This window comes from Aedes albopictus, chromosome 1 (assembly GCF_035046485.1).
Source record: "Aedes albopictus strain Foshan chromosome 1, AalbF5, whole genome shotgun sequence".
Lineage (NCBI taxonomy): Eukaryota > Metazoa > Arthropoda > Insecta > Diptera > Culicidae > Aedes > Aedes albopictus.
The window spans coordinates 62,916,605-62,935,651 of NC_085136.1; the positions used below are offsets into that span (position 1 = coordinate 62,916,605).

The 19,047-nt window shown below is 38.6% G+C and overlaps 1 protein-coding gene across 1 annotated transcript in view; it reads right to left on the bottom strand.

The window, feature by feature from the left end:
• LOC109401938 (AF4/FMR2 family member lilli) overlaps nt 1-14,744 on the bottom strand; it is a 601,758-nt gene extending 587,014 nt beyond the window's left edge. The window contains 2 exon segments of the mRNA XM_062844653.1: nt 1,298-1,564; nt 13,504-14,744. The gene's annotated coding sequence lies outside the window, so the exon portion shown is untranslated.
• Between the last annotated feature and the right edge of the window lie 4,303 nt (nt 14,745-19,047).

Below are 19,047 nucleotides of genomic sequence, written 5' to 3' on the forward strand. Positions count from 1 at the left end.
CGTAATGCCTGACCTGACTTTGGCTCCCTGCAAACCAAACACATTTTGGTGATGGCGTGCGATGACGAAGAGAGAACGGGGAGGTCGGGGTGAAATGAGTTCTTGGGAACTTTCTTGGTTTAGTAAGCCATGAAATGATTGTTTTATGAAACTTTGAAGTGGTTCACTTTACCCCCATGGAGCATTTGATACCGTGTTACCTCCGTACAGCATCTGAAGCAACATGGCTGGAGTCGATGCCTTTGGCATCGGATTTGGCAGAGGCCCAAACGAAAGCAGCTACTCCATTACCACTGACTGTCATGTCCGTTTGCGTTGAATAAATAGATTGAATCGACATGATGACGGTTCTTCGGAAGTTAAGGACATTATATGACGAAGCCATACCTCAAATTTTCAAGAGCACGAGCTGAATGAACCAAACCACGGATTGCGCTGAAAAGTTGATCGATTGGTCACACCCCGGTGGTGACCAATCGATCAACTTTTCAGAGCAATCCGTCGTTTGGTTCATTCAGCTCGTGCTCTTGAAAATTTGAGGTGTGGCTTCGTCATATATTCACCTTAACATTCTCCAGCTAAATAGCCCGAATGGGGAACTCTAAATAGCCGCAAAATTTTCGTGCTCCCTCATCATAATATTTGCTTGCGTATTTGACTACTTCCGTACGCGTTTGTTTTCCTGAAAAGCATCTCAAAGTTTGTTATAATTGTTGTTTGTATTCAGTTAATGGGCGACCTTTCATTAGCCATCATCAATTCCCATTTTTTTTTACAAATTAATCAAAATTATAAAAAATGGAGCTCCCTAGAAGCTGAAGTTTGCTCTCGTCGTAACAACAGTGTGATATCCTAAAAGCACGGACAAACAGATGTATCACTTGGAACCAATTGCGAATAAAATCATTGTCATGAAGACATGATCGCCCAATACTAAATACACTGTGGTTCGCACACCGTTAATTAGGTGGCGGTAGTGAGCAAACGTCAAATAGGAGCAAAAACGATGCGAGCGCTGAGAGCGGGCGATTTGTGAACTACAGATTATTAATCTGAAGTTCACAAATCGTCCGCTCACAGATTGATCGCTAACAGTAAGTTATCCCGAATGCTAGAATCTCAATTCTCATGTTTCTAAGCCTTAGTAATGCACTGCACAACATTTACTGCACATACTTCGACAAAGTTATCGCAAATATGCTCACACATTCCCAACGCGTTCCGAAATCACCGCTCGGCAAAACTCCTAGAACCCGGACAAACAAAGATACCTAAAATGCAAAGAAAAGCCACTTACGTTGTAAACTGCTAAAAGTCCACTCGCTGGTCAATCCTTTCTTTCTTCACTGCACCGTCTTCTTCTGCTCCCCTGCACACATTTCCTCCGACATGTGTCGGGACGGAACTAGTCTTCACTTATTCCAGGCCTTCTCGCCTCAGTCAGTAGCCCCACCGATGTCGATGATACGGCGCTGGCGCTGATGATGTTGTCGTTGGTGCCGGCCCCCCATCAAATGCGATTAGTTGTAATCCTTTTTGAACTGCTTGCTTTCGAACGACGACACTACAAACATGTATCGGCTGAACAATGATAGGGTGAGTCACACCTGTATGATTAAAAAAAAAAACATTAAACCTCAAAAATCCAAAGCATTACTATATTTGACTCCCAGAAGCAACTGTCCCATTTTGACCAAAATCGAGTTGTCCAAGGAGGCCCTGAAAGGATTTCAGCTTAATCTACAAGGGGTGGCCAAAATGTTTAGGATAGGCAACTTTTTTTTTCTCTCACAAAAAAGTTCAACAAGCTGTAATTTTTCATAGAGTGCATCAAAAATTCTCAAATTTTGACTGTTTGTCACCCTATTATATGTGCATTATTGGTACAAATTTAAGCTCGATAGGTTAATCTTTCGCGAAGCTAGAATCGCTCTCGTAAAACACTATTTTTTAGGCAACTGATTTTTGAACTGTCATATCTCTGAAACCAGTAAACTGAATTGAATGAAATGTTGAACGTTTATCAACAATGTATTAATGCTTCACAAGTTTATCAAACATGGGTACTTTTTGAGCGTTGAAAGAAGTTATGATGCACTGACAATTTTTGGACCTTTCTTGAAAAAATATAAATGTTTTACATCAATGTCATTAAATTTTAGTTTTGATACCCAAAGTTTTTTTTCCTTCTGTTCTCAAGACATCTCTAATAATATATATAAGAGCCTATTTGGATTGAAGGAAGAACACATTTAGTAATTTTTGTGTGGTATTGTAAATTTGACATATTTTCCTCTATATGGGTGAAAATGTCAAACCAGTATAACTTTTTTCGTCTTGAGAAAATAATACAATTGATAACATCGTATCAAGTATCGATATGTAGTTTATAAACGTTACAAATTTCATTCAAATCGTTTCTCTGGTTTCCGAGATATGACAATTCAAAAATTCGTTGTCTGAAAAATAGTGTTTTTCCAGAATGGTTCTAGCTTCGCGAAAGATTAACCAATCGAGCTCAATTTTGTACCAATAATGATGCACATATAATAGGTTGTCAAACAGTCAAAATTTTAGATTTTTTGATACACTCTATGAAAAGTTACAGCTTGTTAAACTTTTTATGAGGAAAAAAAGTTGCCTATCCCAAACATTTTGGCCACCCCCTGTATATTAAAAAGAATTTCTGTCTGTCAGTCTGTCTGACCCTTATGGAATCCGAAACTACTGAACCGATCGGCGTGAAATTTTGTATGTGGATGCTTTTTGGGGAAGGTTTTTAGCATAGTTTGAGACCCCTCTCCCTTTTTAAAAGTGGGGCTTCCATTCAATGACTTTGCGGAGCACTTCTCTATGAAGCTATATGTCAAAAACGCAGTAGACAGGCTGTATGACGCTTGCCAGGACAGCTAGTTCCAAATATACGGAAAAACTGCATGTTTTTTGTTTTTTTTTTTGCACTAAAGAGCGTTATATATGTACAATCATAATGAATTCGAAGCACTTAAAACTCACTGCAATTTGTTCTACAAGTCTGTTATATTTCCATTTCATCCCGAAACATATCCCATATTCCTTTTTTGTGATATGACTATTTCAAATAGATTAGGATCATCTTACTCAAGTAACAAGTTAAGTTTTTTCTTGTACCGTAAACCGGAGTTTAATTGGTCGTTTGCGGACTATGTAATTCCATATTCTGACCAACCCCGGAGTTCCCCGGGAGCTTTTCGTACCCACAGGATTTTCGTGAGCCTCCTGGCAGCGCAGCACTCTGCGATTTTGAAGAGCTAGGAGACAATTTGGTTCGAGGCTCGCAGTCACATTCATGAGAAATGAGAAACTTTGACTAGAACCCCCTGACACCTCTTGAAACTCCCTAGAATTTCAAACACGCTTCTGAAACCGCATGACACCCCTTGAAACACCCTGAAGTGCATCTTAAACGCCTTCAAACGTTTTGAAATTCCCTTACGATCCCCTGGAACGCTCCTATCTCTTTTGTAACGCCCTCAAAACCCGTTAAAACCATCTGAAACGATCTTGCAACCCCATTGAGACAACCTAAAATGTTTGTGAAACCCCCTCAAGCGTTCCTGAAATCGTCCTGAAACCACTTCAAACGCTTCAGAAGCAGAATTTCACTTCTGTCTACAGTCTCTATGCCCCAAAATCTGCCGGATGCCTCCTTGAAAAAATATGGTACTCTCCAGAAAGGCGTCTTAAACCCTCTCGAACGCCATAAATTCTCCTGGCAGCGCCTGAGACACTCTACTGATAATTTCTGAAACGCTCCCGAAACTCCCTAAAACCCCATGAAAACCTCCTTAAAAAGCATTTAAAACCTCTCGGAAACTCCCTGAGAACACTCCAGAAATCCTTTGAGATTTTGTAACGGTTCGTAGTACCCCCTCAGTAGGTTTGTGAGAGTTTGTCGCGGTCTAGAATAGTATTCGTCTGTTTGTTAAATTAAATTCAGGAAAGTGTTTGTGTTGTGTGTTTCCACTCTGTTTTACTGGTCTCCCGAAAAGGACGCAGCCATAAATAGCAGCTACCATCATCCTGCCACATTAGCCACCAGATGACTCTGCCTTGTCTGAAACATGGACGTAGACGGTGGTAGCGAAGGAAGGCCATTATGATCTTGGAGATCTTGGATTGACCGAAGAAACGGCCATTTGCCCAAGTGATCGACACTAGTGAAGTTCGATGCGAAGTGTCCACTGTGTGTCTATTGTGTGTGTAGGAATCTAAAGACACAGGTAAAAGCTAAATCTAGATGATTCGCTAAATTATATAATAACTGGAATGGTGAAGGTAGATAGCTAGAGGATAGACAGAAAGTGCACAAAAGTTAGCCAATAAACAGGAGTGTGAAAAGGCAATCCAAGTGTTTTCCTGAATCCGTGAAATAGTAGGATAAGCGTGCCGACCCTGTGATTGAGGGTAAATACAGAGTCTCGTTAGCCGCTGAGAAGGGTCACCTTCTGTGACCCTCTCCTCAGCCAACGGTAGCTGTGGCCCCAACTAACAATTGCAAGTCACAAACAAGCAAGCTTGCTGAATTGTTGCTTTATAATGGTAATGATAGCTGAACTAAAATTATGCTCTACACATTACTGTTTAAATGATTTTTCAATTGAGAAAATAGTCAATGTTCGACTTTCCTCATCGGTATCAACAATGATAAATTAAAACACTTTTCAAAAGTTTAACAAGAAATTTATTCGACAAGCATTGATTCCTTAACAAAGGAGTTTAACAAAACACGTGTCTGCATCTTATTTAGCTGATGCATCGATAAGCATATGCTCCTGAACAATGTGCTTTTCACATGTCAAATAAACGCCTTCAGCCCGTCATAGTTTGACTCGTAACTTTGTTCGGATTATGAGATAAATCATGGCTAAAAATGTTTAGACAACCAAGTTACTAAAGAACCAAAATTTTAAACGAATCACATAAAATAAAACAGAATAAAATTATATAGTTTAACATTGAGTGCCAAGAAACGTAATCAACGTAAAAATGAGGCATTTATTTTTTATTATTAGTCTGTAACAAGATATCTTGTACCTTGATTATTATATTTTTTATCTTCCGCAGCAGTTCGATTGTACGAGACGCTTGGATCGATGCATTTGACATTGCAGTGCTGTCGTGTTTACTGAATATTGTTCCCACATTCACCTAGATAACCAAGCAGCATTCAGAAATCGACACATTTCAAGTATCCCTAAATTTCCTTATGCACTATTTATTGAATATAATTTCAAGATTCCATGACAAAAGCACAAATAAAAAAATTGCATAACGGATCTTCGACTGAGCATGAGTAGGTTACCTGAACAGATGCTGTGAATGCACCATGTCCAAGACCATACCGCACTACATATTATCATACATTTTTAAAGATCGATATTTAATAATAAAAATAAAAACATATTCATATCGCAATTAGCTCGTCTGGATACAATATCTTCAAAAAGGACCAACACTTTTTGGCCGCATTCGATACAAATTTTCCCACCGTGCGATAAAAATACTGACAGCGAAATCAGAATGGAAAACACGTGTTTTGTGCTGAACAGCTGTTGAAGTGCAAGGTGTTGTTCAGTTGATTACCACGTACTGTGCTAATTCACCACTGCTGAACACAAGTTCAGGAGTGATGATTATTGAGTCATGGGAAGATTATGTTTTGCTTTGGGTGCTGCATCTCACCATCTCTAGGATGGCGCAGATAGGAAGACATGCGGCTGGCAATCGACAGGTCTCGAGTTCTAATCCGGATTTAGGTAATTTTATATGTAATTCTTATTTCATAATAGGTGTTCTCAACATGAGAGCAAATAATTACTCTCCTGCGAGTTCAACATTTTTGCATTTTATTTATTTTCAGTCATTTTTGCCAAAGCTTAATAACAACTTTCTTGTACATTTTTAAAACGCTTTGAACAACAAAAAATTAAGTTGGTGCACAACATGATGCTTTACAACTTCTCCAAATTTGTGTGAACAAAACCCGAACATAGGTTGTACGTGAAAATAATGCAAATGTTATTCAACATTATGCTGAATTAATTCGTCATAATGGTGCCTGTTAAATGAGTGATTGTTAGTTGGGGCCTAACCGCCATTAGTTACAATTTCCTGAAACGTCATCAAAACCCCTTGTAAAGCCCTGAAACCTGAGATCCTGCTGGCCCCCACTGTAGCGCTACAAAAACCACCCTGAAAAGTCCAGAAACGTTCACGAAACCCCTTAAACGTTTCTGAAATCCATTGTAACGCTCTGAAACATCCCTCAACCCCCTTGAAACTCACTGAAACACATCTTGAACACTCTCAAAACCTTTCGAATTGCCCAAATTACACACCCGGTTGAACGTAATTTCGAATCGCTCATTATACCTGGACACAGGATCAACTAGGCCTGTTTCACCTCATAGAGTATCAACAGAAACAATGAGATACTTTCGAGATATTCAGGACTTCTCAAACTCCTTAAAATAGAGGTTTAAGTTTCTGTTCCATTTCCATTTCTAAACGCAGCCTATAAGAATGCTTGAACTCAATACAAGTAGAGGAACAAAGTCCAAAATGCCAAGATGGGGTAAAATGGCATGAGTTGGTAAATTCAACTAAATTCCACTACTATGTAGAAGTAAATGGTATCAAATATGTTTGCATAAAGCATCTTTCTAGAAGCCAGGCAAGCAAACCCACGAAAAATCTTTAGATTTCCCAATGAAAACTGGCAACTTTCGGGTTTTCTTGCCTGCAATTAAGCTTTTCTGGTGATTTTATATCAGTCAAGTGTTTCCAAGGAGATTAAGAAACATATGGAGGCGCATGGTTGTTGATGCTATCCGATTCTATCACATTCGCCCGAATGACAGACACCCGAAAAGACCATTCACCCTAAAGTCGTCCATACAATTTCTTCAAACATTTTTTTTTATATTTGCCATGACGGAACGACTGGTGTACTTAGTAACCATCCAATCGCCAACCGACCAAACAATTTGACCAGCGCATGTCATATTAGTATATGTACTGCCCCCACTCGCATAACAGTCCCATTTGACTTTCCATCTTTTTTGAGTTAACGTAACGAATCGTCATCATTTTTGTGTGGTACTGAATCTGCATTGTTATTCGACTAAACTTCCAAAGCACGCTAGTAAATAGCACATGGTCTGCCAAATGCACATCAAGCAATCTAGTAGGCGCGAACTGTCGTCGCGTCAAAACTTCGCGAACGTCAAAGTGTAAACACAAGTTACTTCCTGGGGGCACCCGCTTGTCCACAATAATTCCAAACTCCACCATTTTCATCGTACTTTCAAAACCCATAATAAAAATTGCAGATTTTTTTGTCAATGTGCGAAAAAATACTAAATCTTAAGCGTCCCATATTGAAAGTATCCGCATAACAGTCCCATCATAGATGTGTGTACCCTAACACAAAGCTGAGCAATTTTGTAGTAAACGTAATATTTTTGTAATTATGTATTGAGGTGCAAATACAATCAGTGAAAATTTTGAGATGATCGGAATATTTTTCAAGTTATAGCGATTTTTCAAAGTTTTACATGTAAGCGAGTTGTCAAACTTCAAACGCTGTTTTCTCAATTTCTATTTTTTTACGAATGGGACTGTTTTGCGAGTGGGGGCAGTATAGTTAAAAAAACACCTATGTTTTGAAGAGGGCCTAACTACTTGTGAAAATATAACTTTATAGGTCACTGATTGTTATACATAGCAATATAAATCGAAAGACAACTCTATTTTATTAGCTCAGAAGCATTAAAAAAGGCATAATGTCAGTACAGAGTAGTCGATATTGTTATACCAATATTGTTCACGACTGATCTACTCAGAAACACTACGTTTTGTTAAAGAACAAACAAGCATCGATGGAAATTAAAACGCAAAAGCTAAAGGATACAAAAGCAAGCAAGCAAAGCCATATGATTAAAGCTGAGCAAATGCTCTTTACTCAGATCTCTGTGAAGATTCACAGAGATTTGTTCCACGGCTTCACAGAGATTTAGTAAAGAGTATTTACTCAACTTTATTCATATGGCCTAATGTGCACAATTCGAGAGTTCAGCAATTTACAGTTAATCCGAGGCGGTAAACGCACGGATATTCAGCATGACCATGCTGAGGGTGACGGGTTCGATTCCCGGTCGGTCCAGGATCTTTTCGTAAAGGAAATTTCCTTGACTTCCTTGGGCATAGAGTATCTTCGTGCCTGCCACACGATATACACATGCAAAATGGTCATTGGCAGAGGAAGCTCTCACTTAATAACTATGGTAGTGCTCATTGTCCCAGTGAGGACGTTACGCCAAGAAGAGGAGAGAGGAACTGTGCCGGCTACGTCCTTACGGTCATCAGGAAAGGGAAGGAGTGTTAGTTCGACAGCCGTTGCTACTAGAAACCGTGGCATCCACAGTATCCACAGCATCGTGGAATCCACATACGTTTCCATGAGGTTTTCCCAGGGTTTATCCCGAGGTTTCTACAGGAGTTTCTCTCGGCATATTTCTCAGCTGTTTTCATGGGATTCCTCTTGCGATATTTTCCGTAACTCCGGAATTTTATCAGTACTTCCCGCGATTCTCCCAGAGATTTTCGAACGATTCCTCCCAGAATTTCTACAGGAGTAATTCCCTGGATTTCTTAAAAAGTTCTTCCCTGGATTTTACAGGAGTTTAGCATGTGTTCTCTGTAGCAGTTTATATCGGAATTTCTTCCGGAGTTTTTCCCAGAATTGCTCCAACAGCCCCGCATGGGATTTCTCCCGGAGCTCCTCCTGTAAATTATTTGAGAAAATATCGCGAGCTTCCATCTGGATTTTTCCTTGGGATATATCGTGGGATTTTCCTTGAAGTTCCAATTGAGATTTCTTTTGGAGTTCCTCAAAGAACTTATTTTAAAAGATTCCTTATAGTGCAGGTTAATCTCGAGATGCCTCTCATAGTTTTTCAGAACTAGTCGGTCTGTCTATAGACTTCTTCCGGAATCATATGTATAAAATCCCAGCGTTGTCTGTCTGTCTGTCCGTAACGCTTTGAAATTTTCCATTGATATTTTTCAACTTAGCTATATCAAACTTCAAAAAATTTCGAGGACTTTCTAAAGTTATTGGACTTTCCTGAAATATTAATAAGAAGAACATTCGGAAATGTTCTTGAAACATCAAAATCCTTAAAACTTCTAGAACTTACTAAAAGTACTGGAATGTTCTGGAGCATTCATTTTTTTAAATTTTCCACAACTCCCCGAATGTTTCTGGACGAATTCTTCAATCAATTCTTCAATTTCTATTGCGAAAATCGAACCAGTCATCCCAGCCACCCCAAACATTCATATACGGTAGGTGAAATAAAATGAAAAAAAAAATCCCAGTTTCGGAGAAGCTTCAAGAAGTTTCTTTCCATTTCAGAGATTAGAACCCTATAACAGGCGTTCACGAGTCAAAGGTGTGTACTTGGAAGTATACCTTCTGGCGTTTGTGATTTCTAGAATATTATTTCATTGAATGGGCAAGAACCCTATAACAATCATTGATTATCACAAGGCGGATACATGATAGTATACCTTTTGGCGCTTCTGAGTACAATGCTGAGTGAAATGTTTCGCATTGATGCGATGGCTTCAGAGGAAGCTTCTGGAAAATGTTATCCAAGAAGTTCAAGAATTTCTTTAATGGATGAAAATATTCTAAATTTATTTTAAGGAGATCTAAAACGGCAAAGGGATGTATGAAATAAATTCCGGAGTTGTGTAGCCTCCCGTCATGAATTAGAAAGTTACAACTAACCAAGGTTGGATACTTAATAATATACCTTCTGGCGTTTTCCAAAGAGATGCACCATGCTGAGTGAAATATTTTACATACATTTGTATTGATGCATTAGCCTTCAAGGAAGCTTCTAGAGATTTCCTTTCCAGGTCATTCTAGGTTTTTTTTTTTGATTGGATGAACTACTTTTATTTAGGAATGTGGCTAGCCACGCTGGGTCTGCTAGTAAATTAAAAGTTTCTTTTGGGATTTAAAAAAAAGTTATTGTCAATGTGTGTTAGTGTAAAGTTGTTTCAGTGATTTCTTTCAAATTCTTGGATAGCCTACGAAATTCTCTGATAGAAATTCTCGAAGAAACACCACGTAGGATCTCGCGAGGAACTCCGCATAGAACTACTGGATAAATAACGAGAGGAGCTTCGGAAGAAATTCCAAGAAAAACTGGGACATCTCAGACAAACTTCAGGGTGTAACCTTGAGTGGAAATATAAGGAGAGAAATTTGTCAAAAAACTCCAAAATAAACCCAGAAAAGTATTTTATTTAGAAGAAATCCTTGCAAGGACTTCTCACAGAAGTCTCGCAAACATGCCGTGAAAAACTGTTCAAAACATCTTCCGGGAAACAACTAAGCGAAATCTCCGAAAAAAAAACTTTGAGAAGGTTTTGTTAAGGTCTGCGGAAGATGTCACCCGAGAACCTCTGGAAGGAATCCCGGCAAATATTCCAGCAGAAATTCCGTGAAAAACTCGTGCAGAAATCCTAGGATGAATTTTGGTAGAAATCCATGGAACAACTCTCAGAATTCCCGGAAGGAACACTGGAAAATCATGGAAAGAACTTTGGGAGCAAATCCGGGAAAATCCATGAATAGAATTTTGAGGAGAAACTCCTAGAGAATTCAATTATCAGCAGAAATTTAAAAAGAATATGTGAATGTCAATGGAATGGATTGAGATTTGGGGATAAATTTTCACGAGAACATTGGAATGGATTCCGAATAGATCGCCAAGTAAATCTCTCCACAAACCTCTGAATGAAATCATAACCAGTGAAAGAGTTCTTGAAATCATTCGGTTTTCCAGAGTTTACTTTTGTTCATCGGAATACTCCAGAACTACAGTGTATCAAACAATTGTGCGTACAGCAATTTTATGGTCAACATATTTTTTCATTCAAATGATCAAAACTTTTTTATACATCAATCAAATACGCGGAAATTTTGATCAATTATGAACCATATATCAAAGCTCCTATATAGGTACTAAGCATTTTATTCAAAATTATTAATATTCTATCGTAAAATTGAAAAATTTCCTAAGTATTTTCTCCGGAATCTCAACATTACCTCTGAGGCTTACTAAAACTTCAAGTTTTTATGAATACTACTTTTGTTCATACCGAACGCTTTGTTTTAGTATGATCAAAAGCCAAAACGGAAGCCATAGCATTCACAAGAACCCTGTGCAAGTGACGATTTTGTCCCAATTTTCCCTAAAATTACAGTTTTAAATGAATGAAAATTAGTTTCAACTTATTGTGGCTAACAAAACATTGTTTCTTCTTATGTAGAATTGGCAGGTGCTTATTATAAGGCACATCTCGTTCTGTGTCATTGACTGGAAACCAATAACACACACCGAATTGGGTTGTTTAGTGAATAAAATATAGCTATTTGTAATAGCCTAATAGAAAAAGTTCATTTTTCTGAGTGTAACGTGATGGTTAAATAAACAAAACAATAGAGTTAATAAACTATAGAGGACGAATGTCGCTGCTGTTCCCTTTGTTCTCGTTCGCAAACACCCCTGGTACCTATCTGTCAAACTGCATACTTTTTCGCTTTGACACTTATATCCCTCCCTATCCTCGTCAGCAAGAGATGTTGCGGCGGCGACGCCAGCGACATTCTCCCTCTATAGTTTTTACCTCTATTAAGGTTGAAGGATTTATCATTGACATAACCGTCATCATCAATAATTCCAAAGCAGTTTTCTCGTTCAAAACTCGAATGTTTGCATTGAAAATGTATTCACTGTACTCTTTTCTGTGACCGTAATACAGTGAATACATTTTCATTGCGGAAATTTCAACCTTGAACGAGAAAACTGCTTTCGAGTTTTCAATGATGACTAGAGTGTCCTTCCCGGGACATCCCGGGACAAGAATTCCCGGGATTTGTATGATTTCGGGATTTCTCGAATCCCGGGATATAGTTTTAGAAATCCCGACCATCCCGGGATTCCCGGGATAAAGATCACTTGTAGCTATAACTACCAAATATCAATGCAAAACATTATTTTCGCTTTTGAAATCTGATCGGTTTTTTCACATGCACTACCATCGGGCTTTGGACTATAGGTTTTACTTGAAAAAGAAAAAAAGAATAATGAAAATATTGATTTTATGTTATGCATTTAATTCAAATTTTCTATCTTACTGGTTTATTCAGTAGTTGCAAGAACAATCTGGACATAGCCCCAATATCATATAACTTTGTAATGTTTGGAAACACGATTCCAAACTTGTATTATATTATGTTAATAAATCGATTTTTTTTCTCATGAAATTCATGAATCTCAAAATGTACTACAACATCTTTAAAACTATCCAAAAACCGCAATGAATTACACGCATCGCCTGTTTTCCTACTCACCGTATGGCGTTACCTTCTATGTGCAAAAAATAGCTAAAAGTAAATCGTAAAAATGTCGTATGGCGAATGGCATCTAAAGATAAATTTCTCGAAGTGGGACGCGTTATTCGAAAAAAATATTTGGTAGCTTAGATGGATTATAATGCTTATTCCAGTCAAACTTTTAGAAATTTCTAATTTTCTACCTTGTAATAAATCAACTATCAAAGAGCTAAAAACAAATATTTCTTGGTGAGCATCATGCTGATACTTTTATTTCTCGTTATAATACTTCTTGTTTTGGAAACAAAATATAATCATAACTGTTCGAAAAAAATAATACTTGAACTGCACAAGAGAAAAGGAAAACTATTTTCTGGGTTTTTATTAAAATTTTGAAAAATTTTCCCGGGATTAGCTAAGTATTTTGTCCCGAATCCCGGGACAAGAAAAGTGGCCGGGAAATGGACACTCTAATGATGACGAATATGTCAATGACGAATCCTTCAACCTTAACAAAACAGTTCAAATTTCCGTGGATAGAATGACAGTTCAATCGATAGACAATTCGCCCCGAACAAAAATTTTCCCCATACAAACTTTGGAGGCATTTTAAAAATAGTTCCCGGGCACAAAAAATAAGTAAATTTCGGAATTAGGCTATTTTTTTAAGGAGATTCCGATTATGCAACAATCTGGATACCCCTAAAGAACCCATAAAATGCCCCGGTTAGAAATAGTCACATAGGAACGGTCTTCGACAAATATTTTGGAAATACGTTTGCTTTAAAAATGGAAAATTTTACTAAGTTTGGACTTATGAAGCGCTCCCTGGAGTAAAAAAAAAAACAACTGAAAACATGTAGTTTCCCTAGGTATTTGCATAATTTTTCTCATATAAACTTCAGGCCCATTGGACTTGGCCGATTTTGTTTATAATGTGATTGTTGCTTCTAGAAGTCAAACATACTCAAATCTGAGGATAATAAGACTTTGGGTTTATTATGTTTTTCACATAGAAGTGTGGGCCACCCTACTGGGACACAAACCTCGAGACAGAGAGCGGGCACATCCGAACAAATTTGCTTCAATAACTAATAATGGTTTCACATTTTTTTACACAGCACATTTTTTCTTCACTTCTTCATGCACACTGCATCGCGAGAACGCCGCGCTTTGTGATAGTAGGTGATAAAACAAAAATACGTAGTAGGCTTATGCGTGGCGTCGCGTAGTCACGGGTTTTCCTTCGTACTAGTAGACACTGGATGGCGGAGCTTCGCTACTGTGCTGTAAACCAAAGCAAGCCATTCGTCCGTCCGTACACATGAGGTGACCTCTCCCGGCGCACTTGGATGATTTCGCGTAACCTTTTGGCCTAAATTTAGGTCACTGTTTCCCCGTCTATTGCCTAACCACAGGGGACGTGTCGGAGCAACAGGCTGCCACCGTGTAGCTCGTGGTCAATTAGACTGCGACGACAACGAACACGAACGGAAACTCCAAGCTATTCGAAAAAAAAAACGGCGGAAATACACTCTCGAACAGTTGATTGAACCTCCCACGGTGCCAACTCCTTCCACCAGCACGATTCCACTAAATGTTCCAATATAGACACTATTTTTCACTTTTTTTGCTCCGATAACAAATATCAGCGAAGCACGCACATGTGCAATATAAATACACAGACCCCCGACTCCTTCAACTCCAGGCCCCTGGCCACCCCCACAGGAAACACACACTTGATAGATGTAGAGATACAGCTGCCTACATGCTGACTCTGATCTCGCACTGTACACTATCCAGCAAGAAAAAACGAAGCACAAAACTTCTGCAAAGTCAAGCAGCAGCAGCAAAAAAAAAATCCTTCTGTAAACGCGCGCGCCAATTTGCACTCCACCGGGTCAATTCACCGGAACTTCGATTTCCGCATCCGAGTAACTCCGCCGACGAACTGAAGCCAGCGGCCGAAATGGAGCTTGGTTTTATCAGACGAAACCGGGGAGCTTTCCTCGTACCTTCGGGGAAAAAGCTTCCTCTCGGAACTTCCCCGTAAGGGACGCATGCGTGGCCCGGCGCCCGAAACGGACCCGATTCCTAATCGGTCGGGTGGCCACGTTGCTACTACATACTATGGAGCTGCTTGCTGCTGCTGCTGCAACCTGAGGAATGTTGTTGTTTGGAATGCAATCTTGTGTGGTGTTTCTTTTCTTGCGAATTCTTCGCTTAACCTGGTGGTGGCTTGGCTACGCGTTGCACAAAGTGCATGTGGTTTGTACGAACGAGAGATAACGATCCCAGGACACGTGTTGGTGGGTGGAGTTGAGGAAAATTCTTCAAGCGCTTTACATTTAGCTTACAATGGTTTGTCTAAATTGTCTAAATTCTTTGTGCAGTTTTCCATACTGCTCATGATTGTTATTAAAGCCGTTATTCTTCTATGAGTTGACCTTCTTCGGGGCCTTGTGCCCTTCCCCCCTAAGTTATGTGTTCGTCATACTTAGTGCTATGGGTCGGTAGTGCTTTCACATAACCTCAGGAGTCCCGCAAGGTTCCATCCTGGGTCTGGTGTTATGGAATGTCATGTACGGCAAGGTGTTGAGGTTAGAGTACCCAGTGGAAGTCAAAGCAGTCCTGTCAAAGCGTTCCGTCAAACACTTGGGCGTGATGATCGACGATAAGGGGTCGTCCATAAATGACGTAGCTTTTTAGGGGGGAGGGGGGGGGTGTTTGTGATTTTGTGACGAAGTGTGACGATAGGGGGGTAGGGGTTCATGATATGCTACGTAGCTTTCTACTAAACTTAATAAAATTTTTACTGCTTTAAGTATCATTATCCAGTAAATAAAAAATATATAAGGACTGTTCATTAAAGAAAGTGGACATCTGTTTACCAATAGCTTAGAGTTAAAACTAAACAAAAAAATGTGAATTCTTTCTCAGTGTGTAAAAACATTGTTCACTTTGGCAACACACTCAAAGAAAACGGAGAAAGTAAGAAATTTCGAGCGATAGGTCGTATTAGCTTTGCGACTAGCAGATTAATTCTGCACAAATGGTGTTCCAAAAAGTTGTCGTTTCGAGAATTAGCTTACTAATACACTTCCGGGACCGCAATTTTTTAACGTTAAACAGGGGACAGATGTGCCAGATGATGTAGGATACATCAGAACTGAAAAAATTGGGAAAAAGTTTTTGGTGTGGCAAGCCAATTGTTCATGTGGCTTAAAGAGTTCTTCGTATTTCACAACGGGAACAATCAACGGTAAAAATAACAGAAAGGAATGCATCAAAAACGACTTCTACCCATCTACCGAAAACATACGGATCCTCTTTTGTTTTAGGCGGATCTGTCATCCGCTTATTACGCTTCTTCTACACTAGAGATGCTCAAGACGGAGAAGGTCGATTTTGTCGAAAAATGGCATAATCCACAAAACTACTCTGAACAGCGTCCTGTGGAAAGATACTGGACAATAATTAAGCGGCATCTCAAGAAAGATGGAAGAGAAGCAAGTTCTGTTGATTGCTTCAAAAAAAAATTGGTCTGCGGCACAACGAAAAATTACAGAGAAAGTTGTGCAGAATCTAATGGGAGGTATCAAGAGGAAAGTCCGAGCGTTTTTCCAAAAAACGAAGCAAATGTTCAAACTCACGTGAATTCGGCCACATGTATGTTGATTGTCATTTATAAAACATAAACCTTTGAATTTGTTCGAAAATACATATTTTCTATTGAAAAACAGGTGTCCACTTTCTTTAATGAACAGTCCTTACATGATTTGACACTATATTGCATGATCTATTTTTTCCATCACATTAATTTACCAATTAATGGACATAAAAGCCGGCTTTCTTTCATAAGGCATGCAGCTATCGGACGCAACGACTGTATCTGAGAAAATGGTTTTGAAATCCTGCGTAAAGAATAATGAATAGAATATTGTGTATGAAAAATAATTTTGCTCAAATGCTCAAATCATGGAGAAATTCCAATAGAAATCCTGTGAGGAGTTCCTGGAGCAATTCTAGATGGAACTTTTAAAGAAATCTTGAATAAACTTCTGGAAGAATCTCAGATGGAGCTATTTCTAGAGTCTCAGGATGAACTACTGGTTCAATTTCTAAATAAAACACGGAGGAATTGTTAAAGGAATCCCGGAAGAAATTTCTGAAGGAATCCCGGAAAGTGTAGAATAAGCACTTAAGTTAAAATACACGTTAATATAAACAAAAAAAAAATGAATCCCGAAAATAACTTTTGGGAGTCCCGGAAGATATCCAGATAGAACTCCTGGTGAAATCTTAGAAAGAAAATCCTAAAGGAATTCCAAACGAAGTGGATGGAAGGTGTAGTAGGCTATGAATTGGGTTGAAGAATGTATACATAAATAAACGTCACTTGAGATCTAGACTCCTCCGAAACATAACGTCTTTTAGCATTGCTACATTGGCGGCGAGGATAAAGTTGTTTTATTTAAAAAAAAAAAAAGAAAATCTAAAGAGCATCAATTTCTTTAGACGGCCACTGTAGGAGTAGCGAGGAGAACAATTGCAGAACCAACAGCAAACAACTGGCTGGCAGAAATCATCTGGAGCTTAAGGAGAAATAGACGAAGGGTAACAATAATGCGAGGAAATCTTGTGGTAGTATTACTAAAGCGAGGGTAAGTGTGAAAATGATCTTTTCTGTTGCTGAGAGCTGTATAAGAAAATTGGTGGACCAGTAGGGCAACCGTAGGACCACGGTATTAAGATTACCGGAAAAGGGAATTTTCTTGCACATCCAAACATATTCTGGATATCCTTTTGGAAACTATTGTGGACTATAATTGCTGCATGTTATTACCAAGGGGCTAGTCGCTTGGAACATTGTGCCAAGAGGTGCCAAGCACACCGTCTTATACGCTGTGTGGCACACCGAGGCACTCTGAGGCACAATTTTGACACTTGAGTTTGGGTGAAAAAACTAGGCAACCATGTGCATTTGACCTGCAAAATGAAAACAAACAGTTGGTTGTCTTGGTAGTTGCCAAGCAAAATCTGAATCATCAAGCAGTGGCACTTCGGGGCACACTGAGGCACAATTCAATACCCGGTGGCACACTGAAAATAATTGGCGCAAGTAAAGATGTGCTCAGCGACTCCCCCTTGGAGAACTCTCACCCCACAGCATATTGCAATTAGAAGCACGCTGACTCTAAGGCTTCACATTCCAATTTTTATTCAATGAATTTTCCAAATGTAGTTGTCAAATAGTGTCATCATTGTTGTGTAAAGTACAGGCATACTACGATTGGAATGTCTGTTAAAAAAAATTGATCCGAACAAATTTAACATCAACTCTATTGCTGGGTTAAAATCGTATTATTTTTATTAGCCTGTCCAATTCATAGTGAACATTTTCTATGGATCAAATTTGACACTTATTTAGCCGCTATAAGCATTTTAAACATTCATATAGCAAACTAAAGTTGAAGCGAATTATTGCGAAAATGGTCTGCTACTAATATATTGATTGCATTGATAGGAGAACGTTTTTGTTACTTTTAATGCAGTTTAGCTATTTTAGTAGTTTATTCTAAAAAAAGATTACAATTTCATTCTAGATTCCGTAATTGTGGGAATAGTTTTCAGTTGGAAAACGTAGCTAAGGAACCTTAAATTCGGGTGTTGTTTGTTAGTCATTATTAATCAAACCAATAATAACATATATCATCAATATATCAATACGGGTTTTGAAAAAAACCTTATTTGAAAAAATGTTCATTGATCAAAGCCTGAATATCAGAACAAAGGTTTTCGAGTACGATGACATTTTATTATTTTCTTTTAGTTACATAGGTCCGAGTAACTAGACATGGAACAACATTTCCATTCGAAAAATTTCAATATTTGAAATTGGTTCGTTTTATTTTCACGATAACTGTGTTATATGTATGAAAATCTAAAAAAAAATCAACTAAAAGAAATATACTAATGAAAGTTAATCACTGCAAATGTCCAAGCAAGTGTGTTGGTTAATGTTTGTTACGTCCAGGAAGACGGACAGAAGTTGATTCTAGTCCGTGAACCTGAAGAGCGCAGGGAATGTTGAATTCCAGTCCGCAAACCAAAACCCAGGATAACGAAGGGAACCAAAAATTCCAGCCCGTACACCTGGTACTCTAGCGTAGGGAATGTAGAATTCCAGTCCGCAATTGAAACCCAGGATAACGAAGGGAATGATGAATTCCAGTCCGTACACCTGGTTCTCCGGCGAAGTGTAGAATTCCAGTCCGCACATAAAACCCAGAATAACGAAGGGAACCGAGAATTCCAGTCCGTACATCTGGTATGCAAGCGAAGAGAATGCTGAATTCTAGTCCGCATATAAACAAAAGTCAAAAGACCAAATGTATAAGAATTGATATTCCGTATTTCATATATATGCTGAAAAAGTGGAGATGAGTTGTTTGAAAATTTTCATTGGTTGCCATGATTGAAGAACTGAAATCTGTATGATTCGCAAGAAACTCGAAATGATTTAAATGAAACCAATCGAGAGTTTTCCGGGACAACTAGTACTTTATAAAAGTCCAAATAATATATCA